Source organism: Staurois parvus, unplaced genomic scaffold, assembly GCF_062004578.1.
Source record: "Staurois parvus isolate SC_StPar_1 unplaced genomic scaffold, SC_StPar_1.0 ptg000191l, whole genome shotgun sequence".
Taxonomy (NCBI): Eukaryota; Metazoa; Chordata; class Amphibia; order Anura; family Ranidae; genus Staurois; species Staurois parvus.
In genome coordinates, this window is record NW_028317987.1 from 5601307 (window position 1) to 5617787 (window position 16481).

General features: G+C 40.3%; 1 long non-coding RNA gene across 1 annotated transcript; it reads left to right on the plus strand.

The window, feature by feature from the left end:
* Positions 1–4035: 4035 nt before the first annotated feature.
* On the plus strand, positions 4036–10542 carry LOC149461915 (uncharacterized). The gene is made up of 2 exons (XR_016312755.1): positions 4036–5128; positions 8887–10542. It is a non-coding gene; the product is annotated as an uncharacterized LOC149461915 (long non-coding RNA).
* Positions 10543–16481: the final 5939 nt, after the last annotated feature.

A 16481-nucleotide genomic window follows, 5' to 3' on the forward strand; every position in this document is an offset into this window, starting at 1 on the left:
GGGCCACACATTCAAAGCGGGCGCAACAAACCATAATGAACAAACTAGATGATCTAGAAAACCGCTCTCACAGGAACAACCTGCGTGTCATAGGCCTCCCAGAATCCTACAATTCAGATTCATTGTCTGATATCTGCTCTAAACGCATACTGGCAGCCTTAGGTATCACGACTCCATGCCAGGTTGAACGGGCACATCGTTTGGGCGCACCCTCCAACGACAGACGCACACCCCGTTCGACAATAGTCAAATATCTCAATTACGCTGACCGGTCGGCCATACTCAATTCCTTTCACAACTCAGATTATTATTGCAGATTATTCTCAAGAAGCATCTCGTAAGAGAAAATCGTTTCAACAGATTTGCGGCATATTATTCCAAAAAGGGATCAAATTTACCTTAGCGTATCCTGCTACACTCCGCTTCACCACACCTACAGGAGAGCCTAAAACATTTGCACATCCAGAGGAAGCCCTTCTATTCCTTCAACATGATAATTTATTGGATGTCGCCAGCCCTCCACTATCACAGCGTTCACGAGATCCCACCCCGAGAGACCAGCGTAGCCCAAGAAAGGAACCGCCAAAACGCCAACGGGTCAATTTTACCTCAGCAAAACAAAGACCACCCTGAGAACTGATGCTCCCGTCACCTAGGCACCTGCTCACAATTTGTCCCCCAGGTTAATGTTCTCTTGAGCCTTCTTTTGCTCCTAATTTGAGGCTAAGCTAGGAAATAATTAGGCTTTGTTGCCATGTTTGCCTTTAGCCATTTCATGTTACTGTTGCGGCTGCGTCTTGGCGCATTTCCTTGCCTGCGATACTGAGGTTGAGGCCAGGACGAGCTGCCCCTCCTTCAAAGATGGTCCAGGCGATCATCGGGTTTATTCACTTGCCACTAATATTATTATTGTATTGGTTCATGCAGCCTCTTGGTGCAGAATGCACACCCTATCACTTCCGGTAACGCGGGCGAGGATAGGAGCTAACATGCGGAATAATGTGAAGTTCTTCATGCCTAGACAGTTTATTATATATATTGTATTTTTGCTGGACCCCTGTTGGGTCATAACGAGATGTGTATCTTTCCATCCTCTCCCTTCTCTTTCCTCCCTTCTTATCTTTATTTCTATTTTCTGCTTACCCGGGGACCTTCTGGAGCCTCCTTCATCTACAACACGAGAGATTAGGACATATAGCGATACCCTAAGAGAGTTGACACCAAGTAGCATTGCTTTTATTTCACCTCTGAACACTTACATACCCGAGCCTCCATGACCCGTATAATATCGTGGCACGTTAAGGGCCTAAGATCCTCCCACAAGCGTATGGCCATTCTTCGCCACCTTAAGCAATTGAAAACGGACATCGCATTTCTGCAAGAAACACATCTGACACAATCAGACTTTTCATGTCTCAATAAACTATGGGTGGGTCAAGTATTGGGATCTCCCTCGCAGAGAGGTAAAGTGGGAGTAATCATTCTTATACATACGCGTCTTACTCCAGACATTCTAACGCTAGCTGCGGATGATGAGGGACGATATGTGGCGGCGCATGTCAAGTTGGGAGCCTCCTCCTTAGCGTTCGTCAACATATATGCCCCAAACTCTTCACCTAAGCCCTTCTTTCAAGACATATCCTCAAGAATAGCGAACCTCTTGCACCTCCCGCTCGTGATGGGAGGTGACTTTAATCTATGTATGAATACACAGGAAGATCAACTCAAATCTTCCACCTCAATTCACCTATCTCCCCCCAACACCCTCCGAACACACATGTTATTAAAAAACTTTACAGAGGCACTACAACTCACAGACGTATGGCGTCTGAGTCATCCAGAAGGAAGAGAATTTACCTTCTTTTCTCCTGTTCATCATCCCTTGTCCAGAATTGACTATTTCTTTGTCAATCCCGTCTTATTAAACAACGTTACAGAATCTACTATACATGACATAGCAATCTCTGATCATTCCCCGATCTCTCCATCAGTCCAGACACTACAACCTCCACTCCATACATCCACATGGCGCTTCCCTTCATATTTAGCAAATAATCAGGATTTGCTTCGGGTACTGAACTCCGCCTGGAACGAGTATTGTGATACTAATGCAGAGCACCGAGATAACCCCAATCTATTCTGGGAGACAGGCAAGGCTGTGTTGCGAGGCAGAATTATTGCATTTGCTGCAACGTACAAGAAAAACCTACTTCAAAATTATACAGAAGCAAGTGCTAGTCTAAGACAAGCTCAAAAGGATTTGGCAAGTCTCAACTCTCCTGATCATAGGAAAGCTTGGACGGAGGCCAAACAACGCTTTGATACATGGGCAGCAGCTGAAGAAGCTACACGACAATCCTATAGTGACCTTCAATTCCATAAATTCGGCAATAAGCCGGGCAAACTGCTAGCAAGACTATGCAAAAAACCGTACACTCCCACCCTCTGTACATCTCTGAAAGACACACAGAGGCAATTAAAAAGTGACCCTTCAGATATTATTTCTATACTGGAAAAATTTTACCAAAATCTTTATGGCCCAGACCCTATAGATACTGCTAGGGCCACCTCCTTTCTGGATCAAATCTCGTTACCTCATTTAGACACAATGACACTTCAAACTTTAAATGCTCCCATTACTCAATCGGACTTCTCTTTAGCCATTAAAACTCTCACAATTGGCAAAGCTCCCGGACCTGATGGCTACACAGCCGAATTTTATAAACTTATGACCAAAACCCTTTCCCCCACCTTGCAATCGGTGTTTCAATCAATCCAGGGAGGGGGGGCTATTTACCCTCCGGATCTCAAGCACACATAAAACTGATTGCCAAAAAAGACAAAGATCCATCGGACCCCGAATCATATCAACCGATTTCTCTACTGAACCTAGACGCAAAACTCCTGTCAAAAATTATTGCTTCACGACTTGCAACTATACTACCCAACCTTATACATTCCTCACAAATGGGTTTTATACCGGGTCGATCGGCAACATCAAATATCTGTAAAGTGTTGTCGGTTCTAAACCAAGCCTCTAGTGTTACATCTCTGGATACAGCAATTGTCTCATTGGACGCTGAGAAGGCATTCGACAATGTAAATTTCGAATGGCTTTTCTTGACACTACAGCGGTTTGGATTTGAGGGCTCTATTATGCATCTGATCCAAGCAATGTATTCATCCCCAACAGCTCAGGTGGTAGCGGCTGGCCTCACATCTAACCCGATTAAGTTGCACAAGGGCACTAGACAGGGATGTCCTTTATCCCCCCTACTTTTCAACCTGGCCCTGGAACCATTAGCGTGCTTCCTATTATTTAAATCTGAACTTCATGGTATCACAATTAACCAACAGGAGCTGAGACTTGCTTTATTCACAAATGATATTTTAATCTTCACCTCTAACCCATCCTTGGACCTGGCATACATACAGCGTGTCTTCTCCTCCTTCCGGCTGTGTTTGGGACTCCAAATAAACTTTTCTAAAAGTGAGGTGCTTCCACTATGCCAATCATGCCCTCCGCTCTGCACTCAATACTCAATCTTTAAAATTGCACATAAACATATCACATATCTAAAAGTAGAGATAAAGTGAGCGCTAGATGGAAAAGCTGCTATGCGCCAATAAGTACCAAAAAACTCAAAAAGACATACAAGAAAGGAAGGGCGCAGCGCTAAAGTACAGTATAATTATAAACCATATATAAATAAAGTGATAACAAAGTGCCAAAAACTGTGCAAAAAAGCAATGATAGTCCTTTAAACAATAAATGGTGACTGAAAAACGTGCGTCTTCCGGTGATCAGAGTAATTGAATCATGCACTCACCAGATGCATAATTCAAATATGCATATAGATGGTATCCCGATATCCAAACGAAGTTGTCTCATAAACGGATAGGGTCATCATCTAAGTACAGCAGTCCGTCCAAGATATCTTCTTATGGATCGTGTGTTGCCACACTAAAACACCCCTCAGCTGTCCCCTAGGAGACTCTGCAAGTAATGGACTCAGCAGGGTCCCAAGAAATAAAGCCAGGATGGTGTGATACCATTTAAAATGAAAATTTATTGGTCCAAAAGAAAGACAAGGACTGCATAGATAAAACTGACCATAAAGGTGTATAAAGATGGCCGCCGCTCCATGCGGTGGCGTAATGTCTGGGATATGCTGCTTGTTAGAAGCTTTCCTTAACCTAAATATCTAATATCTTCTTATTAACAGTACTAACATAAGTATGAATGAGTTGGATCTTAATAGAATAATTGAGTTATTATATTTATATTTGTTCTAGATTGGGAAAAGTGAGTAATTAGACTTCATAGTTTGTGAATTTATATATGAACATATATCTTGGGTTTCCTTTACATTCAAGCCACATATGGTAGCAATTGGTCTACCATCCTCCCCCATCTATGTAAGAGATAAAGTTACACTCAGACTTTGAGAGAAGTAGGCTGGAGGGTTTGTTATATATATATACATCTGTTTCCAATTATCTTTGTGGGACTACAAGTATATCAGCCCATTTTGAGGAAAAGGTGGGGGCTGGATTGCTCATTTAAGAGTTGAAACAAAGACTTTTTATGGTCACATTGCTTGAAGCCTTGAGAGACACACACATACACACATATACATATATACAATCTTATTATCAAGAACTTAACTATATTTTTTGGACATTATTTAACCATTCTGTATGCCAATATTTTATTTCTAATTTTATGCAACGTTATTATTAAATCATCTTTTTGAGTAATTGCAAGAAGTGGAAGGACTTTCTATTTGAACATTTCTCATCAATACAAGTTAATAAAATATCGGGACAATACGATATTTTACAGTGGCGAGCCTCCAGTTCGATTCGTTTCCGCCGTTCGCTTCTTTTTGACTTTTTTCTTCTTCATCTTGATGAGAGGGAAGAGGTTTGCACACTCAGCAAAATATGAACTCAAGCTTTCAGGAGAAGTAAAAGTCTGCAACAGATGAATCGTCTGCATAATCGAGAACCTAAAAGCAGAATTGGTGAGAATTTTGCGCAATTGCAAGCAACGCTGTTCCTTGGTGATGTCATTTCTCGCCAAGAGAGAAAAGACGCGTTATGTAAAGAAAGACCTTCTTAATTGGTAAGTAATGGATTTTATTGATGAATTATCTAGAGAGAGTAAGTTAGAATTCAAGAATCTGTCTACATTTGTTAAAGATAATGAACTTTGGCGGTACATGTATAATGAGTGCTTACAGGCTAATATTAAGATAGAAAAATCTAAGTTTTCCTTTAAGAAACTGAGCAAACAAATTAGAAATGTAATGAAGTTAGTTAATGTTTTTAACGCCATGATTTTTGATGTTCCTAAGACTGCTGTTTGTGTAATGAAGCAAGATCAGAGCAGTGTATGTGCTAATTGCCAGATTTTGACTGAGCAAATAGATGATATGCAAAGTGCAATTCAAACAAAAGACATTCAGTTATCTGACCTGCAGAATGATGTAAAAAGAATTTGTGTGAATACTAAGGCAGAGAAACAAAAATCTTTTGTACCAGACATCCAGTCTATGGAAGGAGATCCTACCAATCAGGAAGAAATGTGTAAGAGAAAATTAAGGGATAAAGCTGCAAAACTTAATCTTAAAATCCTTGATCAGCTCATGAAAATTTTGAAGGATATGCCAGCCTATGATATGGACGCCGATGCTTTCTATAACATGGAGGTTTATGAAAATTTTTGTAATAATTTTTGTTTAAATCAGGAGCAAAGAAATTTTCTATTCTGTTTATGGCTCCCCAGTGTTATGGCACGTAGATTAATCAAAACGCCATATATTGAGGATGATGAGGAAATGCATAGCAATGCATCAGACCGACTACGACAGTTATTACTGTTCACAACAGGAGAGGAAATTCCTTCTTTGGAAATCTTAGACTCCTTAAGAGCTACGATTAATGATGATCCTTTTGAATTTAAAAATAGATTTTCTAAAGTATACAAAATGATATTTAATTTAGACAATGAGACTCCTTCTATGGTAAATGCTTTTGTTAAAAAATTCAAGTATCTTGATCCAGCATCTGTTATTATTGCTACTGGAAAAAATGATTTAGATCAAGCAGCCAAAGTTATTGATACAGTTAGGAGACAACTTAAATTAAACAATCAGAAGAAGGAAAGTTTAATTGTTCAAAATGGAGAACAGAGAGAGACCATGTGCTTAGCCACACCCAGTTATGATGATGAATACGTCACAGGCAGGACGAGAGTCTCAGAGCAGACAGGAAATACTATTTGTTTCTATTGTAAACAATTTGGTCATTTGAAAAGAGATTGTATTCATTATAAATTAGATTTACAAAGAAAAGCTTTGGAATTAGAAGACCAAAATATACTTTCTGAACAATCTGCTCCTCCATGTTCCAACAATAGTCTGTCTGAGTTGCCTTATGCCTCAGAAGTTAAAAAGATCAGTTCACTGAGAGTCAACAACAGCTTAAACAATATGGTAAACAGTGCTGTTGTCATTAATAGGAATGGTTTACTGCCATTGCCGAAATTAGGATCAGGATCAAATCGAGATTCTTCTTCTTTACCGTTGGAATATGTTGCTCCACATTTATTGGATGAAAGTGGAAGGCCCAAATCAACATCAATTGATTCTTCCATGTACTGTAATGTTGGAAGTATTTGTACAGCAACTGCTGACATGTCTTTAGATCATAAATGGCCACATACAGGAACCAATCTTGAATTGGAACAATTGGTTACATCACATACAGATCTTTGGAGTCGAAGCAAAAATGATGTAGGTTTGTTTAAGGATTTTGAAGTTGACATTGAAGGTAGAGACCCTAAGCCTCAACCTCAATACAAATTGCCATTAGAATCAATTAATCCAATCTCTTCCATTGTAGATGAGTTTTTACAGCAAGGTATTTTAAAGAAAGTACAATCAGTGGTGAATAATTGTATTTGGCCTATCAAAGCTGATAATTCATATTCTTTATCAGTTGACTTCAGGACATTGAACAAATGCATCACAAATAACAGATCTATTGTTCCTGATTGTAACATAATGTCACATCTGGATGCCAAGGCCAAAATATTCTCAGTACTTGAAATCGCCAATAGCCATTTGTCAGTACCCTTAGCTAAGAGTTGTCAATATAAACTTGCCTTTAGCTTCAACAAAGAAACTTATACATTCACAAGATTAGCTCCAGGCTTAGATTTAAGTGATGGGATTGTTCATGAGTATTTGGGAAAAATATTATCTAAATTCTCTAGGCCAGAATGTATTGTCCAGCATGTAGACAAGCTTCTCTTGTCTACACAAAATATAACTGAACATATCACTCTTTTGTCTGAAATATTTACGTTGTTACATACAGCAGGATTGAAATTGAATACAGAGAAAGTTCAGTTGATGAAAAGCCAGGTGGAATTCCTTCATATGCAAATTAGTCATGGACAGAGACAGATGTTGCAAGAAAAAGTTAGAACTATTTCTGCTTATCCAATTCCAACAAATCGCAAGGCTTTGCATCAGTTTTTGAGCGAAGTAAATCATTGTAAAGATTTTATACCCAATTTTGCAGAAAAGTCTAGATCATTATTTGATCGTTTGAGACAAAAAGCTGGTGTGTTAGATCAATGGAATCAAACTGAGAAAGAAGCTTTTGAACTATTGAAATGGGATTTGCAGAATGCTACTACATTAAGTACTGTTGAGTTTTGTAGTAAAGTTCCTTTTGTTTTAGAAACCAATGTTTCCAATAATGCAATCTCAGCAACTTTGTCACAATTAAAAGAAGATAATAAAAAAATAATAGGTTTCTTCTCAAGAACTTTGACAAATATGGAGAAAAACTTTGATGCACATATGAAAAACTTGTTAAGTGTTTTCTTTGCAGTCAAAATAACTGAATACATTGTGAGATCAAGTAAGATCATATTACAGACACCTGATTCATCACTGAAACTCCTACAGGAAGATGGTTCAACAGACAATTATCGTGAAAAGTATCCTATATGGTACAAAACACTGTCTTCCAAACACATTCAGATAGAAGTAACAAAAAGACCTTTTCAGGAAAACATACCAACACATGTTTGTACAGCTGTAGATGAGAAGTTTGTACCTCATGTTTTCAACATAGGAACTGAGAAAAGTTTGAAACCAGTATGTATTACTGCAGATCAGTCTTACACTACAAGAAGTGAGCCAATACACAAAACAGCTACGCATATTTCCAATGTTATAGAGATAAGATCAAAGGCATGATCCTTTGTCATCTCTGGGGTGATACAAAACCTTTCTTTGGTTTTGAAACCAAGGTTTTGAATCATGACCAATAATGGAGATGTAGCGTCCTGTTATATTTATTTTTGTTTATTTCAGGTACTTATATAGTGTCGTCAATTTTACTATTTTATATGTAGTGCTTTTTACATATATAGTACATTCACATAAGTCCCTAACCCTCAAGAGGTGTATAATCTGAGGTCCCTAACTCACAGTCATACATACACATACTAGGGACAATTTAGATAGGAGCCAATTCTCCTACCAACATGTCTTTGGAGTGTGGGAGGAAACCGGAGTACCTGGAGAAAACCCACACAAGCACAGGGAGAACATACAAACTCCAAGCAGGTGATGCCATGGTTGGGATTTGCATCAGCAACCCTAGTGTTGTTAGGCGGAAGTGCCCGCATTCTAAAATAGAACACTACAAGTCAATAAGAAGTGTTATAATGAAAATATGTCTTCCATGTCATGACTAGAAATGTTTGTGATTGTGATATGTAATGTTAACAGATAAATGTAAGAGGATTAATCCATGTAAAATTATCAATGCCAAAATAATGATACTGCATTTCTGTTACAGGAAATGACCTAAGAGTAACTGTTAAAGGAAGAAAGTTCAAATATTTCTAAACCTTTCAGATGATAATACATTTTCCAAGAAGGAAATTTATTCTGGAAGAAGCTTTGCAACAAGAATTTCATTCATCATTGTTTTTGTTGTTCTTTTTATGTTCAATAAAGTTATTTTAACTTTACAGAGTGCTAGAAGAAGACAAGACATCTCAAGGCATCTCATAGAGGAAGAACTTATAAAACAATTGACTTTTGACTACTGATGAAATAATTCATTCATCAAATATATTGGTTTTGTTTTTGTGTGTACATTTTATTTTGATATAATATGTTTACCATATCAAGATGAGATCAGTGTTCACATGAACATTTGCATTCACACACTATGTATTTTCAGAAGTGAAAGGGTTAAACTTTTGTCACAACAGAGTCACTCTACTTAGTTAGAACATCTGTTGTTAATTAAGCTAGAGATAAGTTTTTCTAAGGTACATATAGAGAAACTTAGGCAAGCTTTACATTGTTATGTGTATGTTTTTTAAAAAAAAAAAAATAATCCTTTGATATACATGTATGGATTGAAGTTAGAGAACATATGTTATGTTTAAATGTTGATAAGGTAATTTGAAAAATGTATGGATTATAGAACTGTGTGCTACACACATTTTGGAGGGAAAATATGAAACATCTATTTTTTAAGTGACATATTTTAAAGTATTGTACTATAATGTTACAGTTATACATTTATTAAGGGGATGAATTATTTGGTAAAAGGAAAGGAAAATAATAAGGGTAAAAATATTTTTATGTGATACATAACAAAAGGTTTATCAAAGAATTTGTTTTCCCATTATAGAATCAAATTAAAGATATGTGCAGATTAATTATCTTAAGATCCAAAAACGCATGAATGGATACGAAAGTGACGAGAATGTGTATAAATGGATTAAGATAAGGAAAATGATTAAGATTCGATAAAATCGATCATTTTGAGAGGGAAATGTTAGAAGCTTTCCTTAACCTAAATATCTAATATCTTCTTATTAACAGTACTAACATAAGTATGAATGAGTTGGATCTTAATAGAATAATTGAGTTATTATATTTATATTTGTTCTAGATTGGGAAAAGTAAGGAATTAGACTTCATAGTCTGTGAATATACATATCTTGGGTTTTTCCTTTACATTCAAGCCACATATGAGAGTAATTAGCTATACCTTCCCCCATCCTCCCCCATCTATGTAAGAGATAAAGTTACACTCAGACTTTGAGAGAAGTAGGCTGGAGGGTTTGTTATATATATACATCTGTTTCCAATTATCTTTGTGGGACTACAAGTATATCAGCCCATTTTGAGGAAAAGGTGGGGGCTGGATTGCTCATTTAAGAGTAGAAACAAAGACTTTTTAGGCACATTGCTGGAAACCTTGAGAGACACACACACACACATACACACATATACATATATACAATCTTATCAAGAACTTAACTATACTTTTTGGACATTATTTAAACATTCTGTATGCCAATATTTTATTTCTAATTTTATGCAACGTTATTATTAAATCATCTTTTTTGAGTTTTATACAAGCAGTGGAAGGACTTTCTATCTAAACATTTCTCATCAATACAAGTTAATAAAATATCGAGACAATACGATATTTTACAATCTCCATGTATAATACATAAGGGGGGGGTATGATCTCCATGTATAATACATAAGGGGGGATATGATCTCCATGTATAATACATAAGGGGGGATATGATCTCCATGTATAATACATAAGGGGGGATATGATCTCCATGTATAATACATAAGGGGGGATATGATCTCCATGTATAATACATAAGGGGGATATGATCTCCATGTATAATACATAAGGGGGGATATGATCTCCTAGTATAATACATAAGGGGGGATATGATCTCCATGTATAATACATAAGGGGGATATGATCTCCGTGTATAATACATAAGGGGGGATATGATCTCCATGTATAATACATAAGGGGGATATGATCTCCATGTATAATACATAAGGGGGGATATGATCACCATGTATAATACATAAGGGGGATATGATCTCCATGTATAATACATAAGGGGGGATATGATCTCCATGTATAATACATAAGGGGGATATGATCTCCATGTATAATACATAAGGGGGGGATATGATCTCCATGTATAATACATAAGGGGGGATATGATCTCCATGTATAATACATAAGGGGGGATATGATCTCCATGTATAATACATAAGGGGGATATGATCTCCATGTATAATACATAAGGGGGGATATGATCTCCATGTATAATACATAAGGGGGGATATGATCTCCATGTATAATACATAAGGGGGGGATATGATCTCCATGTATAATACATAAGGGGGGATATGATCTCCATGTATAATACATAAGGGGGATATGATCTCCATGTATAATACATAAGGGGGGATATGATCTCCATGTATAATACATAAGGGGGGATATGATCTCCATGTATAATACATAAGGGGGGATATGATCTCCATGTATAATACATAAGGGGGGATATGATCTCCATGTATAATACATAAGGGGGATATGATCTCCATGTATAATACATAAGGGGGGATATGATCTCCATGTATAATACATAAGGGGGGATATGATCTCCATGTATAATACATAAGGGGGATATGATCTCCATATATAATACATAAGGGGGGATATGATCTCTATGTATAATACATAAGGGGGATATGATCTCCACGTATAATACATAAGGGGGGATATGATCTCCACGTATAATACATAAGGGGGGGATATGATCTCCATGTATAATACATAAGGGGGGATATGATCTCCATGTATAATACATAAGGGGGGGATATGATCTCCATGTATAATACATAAGGGGGGATATGATCTCCATGTATAATACATAAGGGGGATATGATCTCTATGTATAATACATAAGGGGGGGATATGATCTCCATGTATATTACATAAGGGGGATATGATCTCCATGTATAATACATAAGGGGGGATATGATCTCCATGTATAATACATAAGGGGGGATATGATCTCCATGTATAATACATAAGGGGGATGTGATCTCCATGTATAATACATACGGGGGGGATATGATCTCCACGTATAATACATAAGGGGGATATGATCTCCATGTATAATATATAAGGGGGGATATGATCTCCATGTATAATACATAAGGGGGATATGATCTCCATGTATAATACATAAGGGGGGATATGATCTCCATGTATAATACATAAGGGGGGATATGATCTCCATGTATAATACATTAGGGGGATATGATCTCCATGTGTAATACATAAGGGGGGATATGATCTTAATGTATAATACATAAGGGGGATATGATCTCCATGTATAATACATAAGGGGGGATATGATCTCCATGTATAATACATAAGGGGGGGATATGATCTCCATGTATAATACATAAGGGGGGATATGATCTCCATGTATAATACATAAGGGGGGGTTGCTGTAGGAAAATCCTGGATTCTTTCTTGGATACACAGAATATAACATTTATAGGGAACATTGGTCCAGGAAATATCCGATTGCCTCTCGGGGGTCAGGAAGGAATTTTTTCCCCTGCAGGAGCAGATTGGATCGCGCTTTGCTGGGTTTTTGCCTTCTGGTGGATCAGCTGTGGGTGTCGGATTATAACTTTTATTTTTAATGGTAAAACTACATGTACTGTCTTTTTTCAGCCAGACTAACTATGTAACTATGTAGGTCCCACACCGCTGCCTCCCATCTCCTGAGACTGCACTCAGTGACTTGGGTCTGAGACACTACAGACATATCCCTCCACCAGGCACAGCCAGCAGACCACAGAGAAGGTCCCCTGGAGGAGTCAGGCACAAGGCAGGAGACCCCAGTCACATGTCCTGGGTGCCTACATTATGCAATGCTTATAGTAAAAATCAACATTTTGCTGCCAGCTGAACCCCAGAATCTCCATAAATCCAGTCTAGATACATAAATTGTGTCTGCAGCACAGAGAAGGAAGATTATCCGAGAGAAATCCAGGAATACAGGACGGGGAACACAGCTCAGGAAAGTGACCAGGGGATTACAGGCTGATATCACCCAGTCCCCGCCCTACTCTGGACCAATCAGTGAGCAGTATGGGTGGAGGAATGGATTTAGTGTTCATGACCCACCTGTGCTGATCTCTGTAGGAGTGTCCTCCTCTATAAATGTCCCCGTTATTCCATCCTCCTCCATAGACTGCTGATCATCCCTCACATACGCCTCTTCTTCTTTTGCTTTCACCTCAAATTCTATATCGATTGGATCTCCACTCTAAATCAAGGAAATGAGAGAAAATATCACATAAAAAAATTCACACATCCCCCCTACAAGTCCATGTTCTAGATTCTCCATCCCACCTACCTTGTAACAGTGAGGGATGGTGTGACCTTCCTGTGTGGAATCCCGGGAATACAGAGGACGGGGATATCTCTCTGGTGGGTTCCTGGTATTAGGTGGCTCCATCATATCCTTGTGTCCTTCTGAAAACTCCTCCATCACTCCATACTCCTCATCCTCCTCTTTATACTCTTCTTTAACATCAATATTATCATCCCCGAGGATTCCACTCTGAAAGATATAATAAAACATTCATTGTAACAAACATGCTGTGTATAAATCACAACTACCAATAATTGTCATCATCTACCTGATGATGGTGAGGGATGGTGTGACCTTCCTGTGTGGAATCCCGGGAATACAGAGGACGGGGACATCTCTCTGGTGGGTTCCCATGACTGGATCCATCTGTAGGAAACACACACACTGACTGAATCCATTGTTTCTATGTGTTTATCAGATGATGGGGGATCTAGGTGGATCCTCCGTACTGCTCTCTCCTTTACAATAAAGTCTCCTCTTACCCGGTGATGTGAGGGGCGGCTGATTGTCCATCATGACGTCCTTGTAGAGATCCTTGTGTCCTTCTAAATACTCCCACTCCTCCATGGAGAAATAGACAGTGACACCCTGACACCTTATAGGAACCTGACACACACAATGATACAGTCACCATCCAGACACATCCCTTGTCTGTTACTGGAGAATGTCCCAGAATTCCCGGCACCGCTCACCTCTCCTGTCAGCAGCTCAGTGATCTCTCTGGTGACTTCTAGAATCTTCTTCTTCTTTCTCTCTTCTATCAGGGAGGGAGGTGGAGGCAATGTGATGTCATATGATCTCCAGACTTCACAGGAGGAAAACTCTACATCTGAACACAAATAGTCACATCAAATGATATTCCCAGAATCCTCCTCACCTCTCCATTCAGGTCTCCATTTTATTAAAGCCCCACTTCAGGCTGAGGTATAATTCCCCCCCACAGGACCCCCACACTACGCAGGGTATAGGCTTGTTGCAGCATTCTGATGTCATTACATACAACGCAGGACCAACAGTCCCACTTTACATGTGAGGATACCAAGGGGCCCCACATCCTAAGAGCATCAGAAAAAAGCTAGATAGAGGAAAATTGAGAGAAGGAGCTGTGAGGTCAGTGTGATGTCATAGGATTCTCTGACTCTGGATGGAGGGACATTGGGAGGAGGAGCTGTGAGGTCAGTGTGATGTCATAGGATTCTCTGACTCCGGATGGAGGGACATTGAGAGGAGGAGCTGTGAGGTCAGTGTGATGTCATATGATTCTCTGACTCTGGATGGAGGGACATTGGGAGGAGGAGCTGTGAGGTCAGTGTGATGTCATAGGACATATAGACTCTGGATGGAGGGACATTTGGATGGGGAGATTTGAGGGGTCCTCTATATGAGACTCCTGTATAAACCAAATCCTTGTTCCTGGGTGCGTCCTGCCTCTCCTAAACTGAAGAGTGACCTTTGACCTTTACCATCCAGAAATCTGTCCGGAATCTGTGGAAGTAAGCTGTCATGTGATCAGGTGACGTGCGGAGGAACGGAGTGTAAATAGCAGACAATTGTCTCCAGAGCCCCTAATGGTGGGGATGGATTTGGCGGCGTGCTGGTGCCAAGTTTCCTCCCCCCAGGGTCACTGCAGGTGTGGAGAAAAGCTGTGTAAGAGGATATGGAGGAGAGATGAGGAGGAGATCCAGGAATCAGGAGAAAGGTCAGGGCAAGCAACAGACGAGCGCATCCAAGAGACCAAGCCGGGGTCACTACACAGAAAATCAATCCAAGGAAACAACAGGCAGGACGAGGAATAGCAAGAAGGAGCTGAGAGACAAATGAGAATATTGCTCAGCCAATGGGAGATGATCTCAGCATGACTTCCATCATGAAGGAGATGAGGGGGAGGGGAGGAAGTCACTGAAGGTGACCATAGATCCATGGAAATTCAGCTGGTTCAGCAGGGATCGCTCACATTTCCATCCATGTGTGGCCACTGCCGGATAAAAGCCACTCCCCCAGCGGCTGCAGCCAATAGCTTCAGTGCTGATCTGTGTATTCTGAGAGCGGAGGAGTCCCCCCATTGTCAGAATACAAGAGTGCAGCGGGGAGGATTCCCCCATCCACCTCCAATGTGTGGATGGGGGGATCGTTTCTATTTCCTTCCATGACCTTTTTGTCCACTCACCCAGACCCAGTGGTCAGAAAGGTGGTGGGGTTGGTTTGCTTCTATCCCCACTCAGCACCTTTCAAGTCCTCCCTAACCCTCCCTCTCTTCTTTCCAGATTCACTGCATCCGGCTGTTTTCTCCCATCTCCCTGAGGATTGCAGTGATCTATCGGCCTCCTGGACCCGTGTCCCGCTTTCTTGATGACTTCTCTGCCTCGCTACCCTACTTTCTCTCCTCTGAACTACCCACTATTATCATCAGAGATTTTAACATCCCTATTAATGTCAACAACCCGACTAAATCCCAACTCTTCAACCTAACCTCATCTTTTTCCTTAATGCAGTGGACGCCGTCCTCCACTCACTCTGATGGGAATACATTACACCTTGTTTTCTCCCATCTTTGCACTCCCTACAACCTCACAAACACCCCCTTTCCTCTCTCTGATCACAATCTCATCACCTTCAGTGTCCTCATCTTCAAACACCTATCTGTCGGAGATCGTCGCGCCGCTGGGCTCGGCGCAGGCGCAGTACACCTCCCTGTACGCGAGCGCCGGGACTTGGCCGACCGCGGCAATCAGGTTCGGGCATGCGCAGTAGTGACCGCGGGCGCGCGCCTGGCACCAATGACAGCGCAGGGCGGGATATTTAAACGGCCCTGAGCTGTCATTCAGTGCCTTTTGGTCTTTTGTATCCTGTGAACCTGTGAACCTGTTTGAAGTAAGTTGCTGACCCGGATTGTGCCCTGACCTTGCTGTTTTCTCCTGTTTTGACCCTTGCTTGCCTGACCTCTCTCCTGAATGCCCCCTATTGGATCTGACCTGCTGTTGCTGACCTGGCGTGTGACCCGACTATTCTCTGCCCGCTGCTCTGTACCGCACCGTCCCCATAGTTACCGACCCGGCTTGTATGACCCTGCTCCTGCTCAGCCATCCATCCGTCCCTCTCTACGGGGTCTCCAGACCTCCTCATACCTGGCTCTCTCCCGTGGGAGCCC